Here is an 8,801-nt window from a genome sequence, read left to right as displayed (position 1 = left end):
CATCATTTTTCAATTGTTGTTTAGCTTCTAATATTAATGTGGTGCTTTTAGGTTCATATAACATTTCCAAAGATCCACACTCCGACCCTTTTTGCACATGAGGCAATGAGATATTCATGAATCAGCATCAAGTGAGGAAACTGATAAAGATTGTTACTAAAATGGGTCAAAAGATGTCAACCGAACTATTTGTTTACACTTTATGCAAGACAATAGTGAACTGCGGGATGATAAGTAAGAACCCTGTAGCCTTCTTTTGACTACCCGTAATGAGTTGTGTTAGATGATAATATCTGAATCTTCCTTCTTTTGTAGTGGATATGATTGCCGGCCGTCCATCACAAGGGGTTGCACCAGAGTCCTGCATGCCTTCTGCATCTAGGAGAGCACAAAAGGGCCATTCTGCTTCACCTTGTTCAGCAACTGGAATGTCTGTCGCCTCTTTCTTTACCATCTCTAATAGTACAAGTATAGAACCCTAGTCATTCTTTATTTGGTGCTTATGTAGTTCTTAATCATATGTACCTGTGAATTGAATAATGCATTGGTTGTTTGAACCTGATGGATATGAATAAAACTATAGCCTACTTTCAAGTTTAAATTAGGTACAATTCTAAATAGAAGCAACTAAATTAGGGTGAAATTATGTTGTGCAGGTCATTACGGCACACACGGTTCATAAAACAGAAACGTTTGTGATATACACCATAATCTGAGACAATTCACATAGAGGAAACATGTGCGAGCATGCACACAGTTGACGTTCGCAAAGCGTGTGTGATGTTAGACACTATCACATATGGTGCGGGAAAACTAAATGTGTGTGATTGTCTACCTATCGTACACGGTTTATAATCATGAACTATTTGTGATGTGCTAGGCATCGTAAATCTCCCGTGCATGGAATCTGCCTAGAATCTGCCTGGAAAGCTCCCGTTCCTAGAATCTGCCTGGTTTTAGGCAGAATCACACAACTCCGATTTGCGATGGCAATGCGAGCACAAACAAGTAGCAAGGATGAAGCGTTTGGGATATTCGACATATCAGAAACGGTCATATAGGGACAACTGTATGCATCAAGGCTCCCTATCCCCGACGATTTTTGTGTCGTGTGGGAAGGACCCCCCTATCGCCCACACTCACTTGGTGACGGTTCCAAATGCCGTTGTGGAAAGGGGTAAAAAACTGTTTGTTTAGGACCGACGCGCACCAATGAAGGGAGGTCAACCCTCCACTTCAGGTATGACGACGCCACGACCCTCTACGTTAGGGTCTTTGGGGAGGATGGCAGGCACATGGGGTGCTGCCCGAAGAGCAACAACGATGATGACGACAACTTCCACCCGTCCGACGACGACGGCCGGATGGTCGGTAGCATCCTTGGCGGTGAGCTTGCCCTTGGCGACAACCGTGATACCTCCAGCGGCGGAGGCTCCTCGTCTGGGGAGAGTACGTGCGACAGCAACTACGATGAGCCGCCACACCATCGAGCTCAGACTAGGGAGGGCGATGAGCCGCCGGGCCCCAGTGAAGCAGGAGGAGGACTCTGACTAAGCGCAGCATTGTTGGAGCCGAGCCTCAGGAGCTGCTGTAGTTGCGCGGCTGCTTTCGCTTCTTTCTTTCTCCAGCATCAGAAGAGTGGAAAGCCATGTTGGGGCATGTAATGGACCATTGCGCCTGTTCCATTATGTTTATCATTTTTATATTGCATCCTGATATCTGTGTTGCTGCTGATTATTGATTGGGATGACTTAGCTTGTGCTTGCGGTAGACTCCCATGCCGTGAGAGCGAGCTTCTCCGGAGCTTGGGCTTCCTGCGCCCCTTGCTCCGGAGAGGTCCTCCAGAGGTATCCTTCTTGAGGATTCGAAAGTCCTCAGGCCTCGGGAGGCACCCTGTGGTTGTGGCGTTAGGGGACCTCCGGAGATGCCATACCTCACGCGAGCCCTCGATCAAGCATGGGCCGGTCAGCGCTAGCACACCGTGTCGCGAAGCCGAGGGGCACAGACTTAGGTGGGCGTGCATGCATGTTGGCTTGTTTAAGAGCGTAACACGAGTATAAAGACGCCAAAGGCCAGGACACTAAGGCTTTGGCGAGGTGTGTTCGCGGGCGACCCCGAGCGCACACACCTTGACCATCCCCTGCGTGCGAGATGCACGAGGAAGAGCAACGGGCAATTGCTACTCTCCCTAAGGCAAGACCTGGAAGAGCGAATGACGCAAGGCGAAAAATTTCCCAACCATCTCAAAATAGAAGACGCGAAAACCTCAAATTTCATTCAAGAAGTTGCAAACCAGCTTAGAATGCAAGCAAAAGAACAGCTGCGTTTAGCACCTATAGTAGTCTTCATGTCTTCCCACCAGCGCAGAGCATGGGGCTCCACTAGGAAGTGGGTGGGAGCCCCCGTGAGGCCCAGGGGAGGCACTCAGGAGACCCCGGGGTGTGTACAGCACTAACTCATTATTACATGAGTGTGTCACGAGCAGACACTTGAGAGGCGCATGACCTCGATCATGGATAGAACTTCCGGAGGTGCTGGATGTTCCAGGCATTCTGGATGGGGACCCCATCCTGTGTCTCCAGGCACACGATGCCAGGCCTGGAGACATGGGTGAAAGTGCAACTAATCCCTGGGTGGTTTTTGTAATTCATAACAACATATAGCTCATTGAACTAATATCCTTTCAAGATGATTATTTCAGTAAGTTCAATGATTGGCATGGCATCGACTAGAGATGTGGACCCCTCAAAATGCTATGGACAAATATTGGCAAATGCTCAAGACTCTTCATTTCTATTTTAGCGATCCAAGATCACATCGAGTCCTTATGAAAGCCAATACTATTAAAAGGGGATATGGTGCTGCTTAATGGTCTACTTGCTCGAAATGCTTAGTGATATACTCCAAAGCCCTCAACCATTTTCTAAAATCAAAATATGTCCAAAACCTAAAGTCAAACTCGGCACCACCAATTTGATTCATCCGGCGCCTCCAAGTTCATTTGACTTAGCCATAGCTAGAAACCCTAATTAGTTGAGTCTGACCGATAGGGATCTCTATATTACCGAGATGGGATTGCAAACTCTCTGTTTCCCTTTGTAATGTTTCGGTTTCACTGAATGAGGGATTGATCCCACCGAGTTCGTAGTGTAAACTCTCTGTTTCTCTTTCGTAACGTTTCGGTATTACCGAAAGGAGCGATCGGTCCCATCGAGTTTGCCCGACCAACTCTCTATTTGCTTATTATTGAAATCGATCTCACCGATTTGAAGTAGTCGGTCAAACCGAGATCAAGTTTTTCCCTAACCCTAGCTCTTCGGTCCCACCAAGTTGATCCTGTCGGTCCCACCGAAACACCAAACGTTCACATTTTGAACTGAATCGGTGTCACCGAGTTCATCTATTCGGTCTGACCGAGTTGGCTCTTTTGTGTTTAACGGTTAGATTTTGTGTGGAGGCTATATATACCCCTCCACCCTCCTCTCCATTTGTGAGAGACCATCGGAATGTGCCTACACTTCCAACATTCAATTAGAGAGAGAACCACCTACTCATGTGTTGAGACCAAGATATTCCAATCCGACAACAAGAATCTTGATCTCTAGCCTTCCCCAAGTTGCTTTCCACTCAAATCATCTTTACACCATAGCCAAATCTATGAGAGAGAGTTGAATGTTGGGGAGACTATCATTTGAAGCACAAGAGCAAGGAGTTCATCATCAACACACCATCTATTACCTTTTGAAGAGTGGTGTCTCTGAGATTGGATAGGTATCACTTGGGAGCCTCCGTCAAGATTGTGGAGTTGAACCAAGGAGTTTGTAAGGGAAAGGAGATCGCGTACTTCATGAAGATCTACCCAAGTGAGGCAAGTACTTTGTGGGCGATGGCCATGGTGGGATAGACAAGGTTGCTTCTTTATGAACCCTTCATGTGTGGAGCCCTCCATGGACTCACGCAGCTGTTACCCTCCGTGGGCTAAAGTCTCCATCAACGAGGATATACGATAGCACCACCTATCAGAACCATGCCAAAAATCTCTGTGTCTACATTGCATTTTTCTTTCCAGACCCCTCCCTCTTCATTGCATATTTTTACATTCCGCTGCTATACTCTTAGAATTGCATGTGTAGGTTGATTGCTTGACTTGTGCTAAGTTGTTAAAATCTGCCAAGACTTAAAATTGGGAAAAGGCTAGGTTTTTATTTAGTCAAGTAGTCTAATCACCCCCTCTAGACCTACTTTCGATCCTACAAGTGGTATCAGAGCTTTGGTCTCCATTTTCCTTGATTTCCATAGCCTTGGTTTCACAACGTAGGAGAGTATGGCGTCTAGTGAGTGAAATTACCACCATAGAGGTCCTTACTTTTACGGTACTAATTTTGCCAGTTGGAAGCATAAGATGAAAATGCATATTCTTGGGCATTACCCTGCCGTTTGGGTTATTGTGTGTATTGGCTTGCAAGGTGAATTCTTCAATGGAAGAGAACCGAACGATGAAGCAACCGCGGAAGAATAGAAGATGTTGCAATACAATGCTCAGGCTTGCGATATCATCTTCAACGGATTGTGCCCCAAAGAATTCAACAAAATCAACATCCTTGAGAATGCAAAGGAAATTTGGGATACTTTGGTTGATATGCACGAAGGTACTGAGTCCATCAAGGAATCCAAATTGGATGTGCTCCAAAGTCAACTTGACAAGTTCAAAATGAAGGATGGTGAAGGTGTTGCTGAATTGTACTCTAGGCTTGCTCTCATCACAAGTGAGATTGTCGGCTTAGGAAGTGAAGAGATGACCGCCAAATTCATCATCAAGAAGATCCAAATAGCCTTGGAAGGAAAATATGATACCATGTGCACATTGATCCAAATGATGCCCAATTACAAAGATCTCAAGCCAATGGAAGTCACTGGTAGAATTGTTGCTCACGAGATTACACTCAGGAATAAATAAGAGCTTCACAACAAGTCTAGTTGTGCGTATAAAGCTTCATGTGTGATGCTCCTACATCATCAAGTGAGAAAGAAGTCTTCAATGAAGAATTCAACCTAATGGTGAAGAACTTCAACAAGTTTTACATGAGTAGAAGCAAAGAAAGAAGTTCCAAGTCAAGGTCCTACAATGACAAAAGGTCTTCTAGTCGTGATCGTAATTGCTACAATTATGGAAGACCCAGACACTACTCTAGTGAGTGTACGACTCCCTACAAAAGAAGAGAAGACTCACCTAAAAGGAGAAGCAAATGAGAAGAATCACCACCAAGAGAAAGAAGGAGTAGAGATGATCATTATGAACGAAGACCCGCTCGTAGAAGCAAGGATTTGGAAAGGAAGGACAAATCATCAGAGAGCTACACAAGACGAAGACATCAAGCTCATGTTGGTGAATGGGTATCCGGCTCTGACTCCGACAACCACTCCGAGAGAAGCTATCACTCCAACTCCGAATATACTAAAGACGATGGTGTTTCCGGTCTTGCACTTGTGTCATACAACTCCTATGACATATTTGATTCACAAAATGAAGGGATTGGAAGTTGCTTCATGGATAAAAGCCCCAAGGTATCACATCCCGAGTATGTTGATTTCAATAGTGTGAAGATGATTTGCTATGTGATAATGATTTACTATAGATAACTCTAGTGATGAAAACTATGATGAAGTTGCTATTAATCATGCTAATCAATATGAAATGAATGACGATGATAAGAAGGAGATTGAGCATCTAACTAAATAACTAAACACTCTGAAGTTAGCTCATGAAACTACCTTAGAGGATCATCCAGGGCTTTTAAAGACTCATGAGAAGCTACGCTTTGAAAAGCTTAATGTAGAGCAAGAGCATGGGTTATTGAAATCAATCAATTATGATCTTGGTAAGAAAAGTTCTTCTTACATTGCCAAGTGTTTCCTCTTGTCTACTTACGTGCCACAAGTAAAATCTAGCAACAAGAGTAAGAACGATTCTTCTTCTAGTAGTAACAACAATCATGCTAAATCCAATGTTGTTGCTTCTAGTAGCTCTCTTGATTCCACTAATGAATCTCTTAGCCAAGTTACACATGAGCAAGAAAATAGCTTATTGAAGGGAATTATAGAGAAAGGTGTTTACAAGAGCCTTGCCGGGAGTGATCAATTTGAGGAAATTGTACGCAAGCAAGGAAGGCATCGGAAGCATCAAGGTGTTGGTTTTGAACACAAGTTCAATGCCAATGGAGTTGAGTGGGAAGAAGATCAATACCCCAAGAAGAAGTTTGTTCCTCAACAAGAGAAGTATGATCTCACTACTTTTAAGGGAACACAAGCTCAATATGATCTTCCACCAAAAGACCACAACCTAAAAGGCAAGGACAAGATTCAAGAGGAGATTGATGTATTTGAATATACTCCTAAGGCCTTGGTCAAGTGGGTTCCCAAGACTACATCAAGTTCTACTTCATCAAGTATGACTACAACTCCCAGGATACCCATCAAGATGATGTGGATCCCAAAGAAGAAAAACTAGAGAGTTCTTGAGGGTGACTCCGCCAACATACTTCACTCATATTAATTTGGCAAGGACAAGTGAAATCAACCTTCACATCTTGCACAAGTTCATGGACTCACAAACCCTCTTGTTGGTAAGACAAGGGACAAGGTAACCTAATGCTTTAATGGACAACATCTTGTGTGAACTTCACTCTATGTCTATGGATATCCTTGCATGTTCCTTGTGGGACTAACCCATGTAGCTATTGAAAGTGCAACTCACTCCAATGGATTGCTCCAAATGATCTACTTCACCATTGAGCATCTACATCTTCAACACATACAAGAAGTCATCATCAACGATACCCAAGGTTAGTTCATCCGCCTAAGGGAGGATATCACATCTACGGGGAGCTTTGCTCTAAGAATTGAGCTAAAGCAACTCTAATGGTGTGAACACAACAATGATTAATGTAAAAGTGGTAACCCCACTTGTGCTTAAACGATGAGTATGACCTACGATCAAATGTTCTCATTTGACTCCTTAGTCAATATACTCATATATAGATGACCTAGTCATCGCCAATTGCTTGATAGATGCTAGAGTGTTTGTGCATGCTTTGCCACATATTTTATTTGCTATCTTTTGTGTGAGCATGTTGGTTGCATATGTTTCCCAGTCGAAGACATCCATTTGTTGCTTTCACTACAAAAAAATACACTTCCGTGATGATACGTGTTTGTCACAGTAGGTCACGTTTTCTGTCATGCATGTACATCCCCGACGATTTCATGACAGAATCAAGATAGTCATACCTATGCTGTCGTAGAAGTATTCCATGACATTACCAAAATTATCATCACGGAAGTGTCCACTTCCATGCCAATAAATCGCGCCTCACCGAAGTGCTTTCGTCAAGGGTGACCGACACATGGCATCCACCGTAATGGGTCACCGTTAAGCTACCGGGTCCGATTTTGGATCCGATAACCCGTTAACAGCCCGGACCAATGGGAAATTTCCATGTGTAAAATTCTGATTGGTCAGAGGAAACACGTGTCAGCTCGTCAGTGGGTCAGATAGGCGCGTATGATATGTCGACATGTGTAACGGCCCACCACTGGCCCATTTAGCTTACAAAGGCCGGCCCATTTGACTTGGTCAAAAGTTAGCAGGCTGGCCCATGAAAAGCCTGTTAACGGTCTCTTTACAAATAGCCCATTTTACGGCCTGGTAACTGACCGCCCGTTAGGGCCTAGCCTGAAATCGGCCCAACAATGTCATGTGGGCCGTGAATATAACACCAGCCCATTTCACTTTCGGCCCATGTATGGCCCACGACGTCTTTCAGCCCTTATGAGGCCTTCGTATCTTTAGGCCCTTTAGAGGTCCACGGTGACTCTAGCCCATAATGAACAGTAAATTTTTTTGTACCCGTTAATGGCCCATGATTCACATGGGCCGTTTCCAGCCCATGTTAGCTTTCGGCCTACTGACGGCCCATACATTCTTGGGCTCCTTTTTGGCCCTCGATTACTTCCGGCCCGTTACTGGCCTGTTACCCTAATGGGCCAAATTCGGCCCGTGGCAAGAGTCGGCCCATTTCTGGCATGTTAACCCATTGCGTCATTTCTAGCCCGTCCTATATTTTGGCCCATTAATGACCTATTTATGCCTATGATAGAATTAAGCATTTGCTATCCTCTGGCCTGTTAACGACCCGTTACCGTGCTGGGTCAATACCAATTACGCCCATTTACGACCCATGTAGACCCATTTATCTGACGGCCCGAGGCCCACCGAATCTACGGCCCAATTGGAGGCCCATTTATTGACGGCCCGTAGGAGGCCCATGGATCCTACTGCCCATAGCAGGGTCAAGGTTACCATGGTCCGTATATGGCCCATGGTTGTTGCGACCACTAGCAAACCAAGGAAAAAGAATACTAGGAAATAAATAAGCCCGAAACAAATGCTAGGCTATCAAGGAGATTGCACAGATTACATCCACTGGGCATGAAAGATCGCCACCAATGCAAATATAGGGAACACCCTACACTATACAAAAATGGCTTGCTGTTTTCTTCAACCGGTGGTTGCACATTAATAAAAAAATTGTATCGCAACAAAACAACTTACAACTATAAAACAAAAGGAAGGTTGGCACAAAAGTTAACAGTCTGGCAGATAAATGCACCACCAGAAGTTCAGAAGCTCAGTTCATTTCACCAGACTGATACGTTTTCATGTTGTATTGTCCGATGGAGCATCATAACCTTCGCCTTCATTTCTCCTAGGCTCCTGAACAACATAGCTAATGTCTGTTAGT

This window comes from Triticum urartu, chromosome 7A (genome assembly GCF_056163025.1).
Source record: "Triticum urartu cultivar PI428250 chromosome 7A, HENAU_Tu73, whole genome shotgun sequence".
Lineage (NCBI taxonomy): Eukaryota > Viridiplantae > Streptophyta > Magnoliopsida > Poales > Poaceae > Triticum > Triticum urartu.
This window is presented reverse-complemented; position numbering follows the sequence as displayed.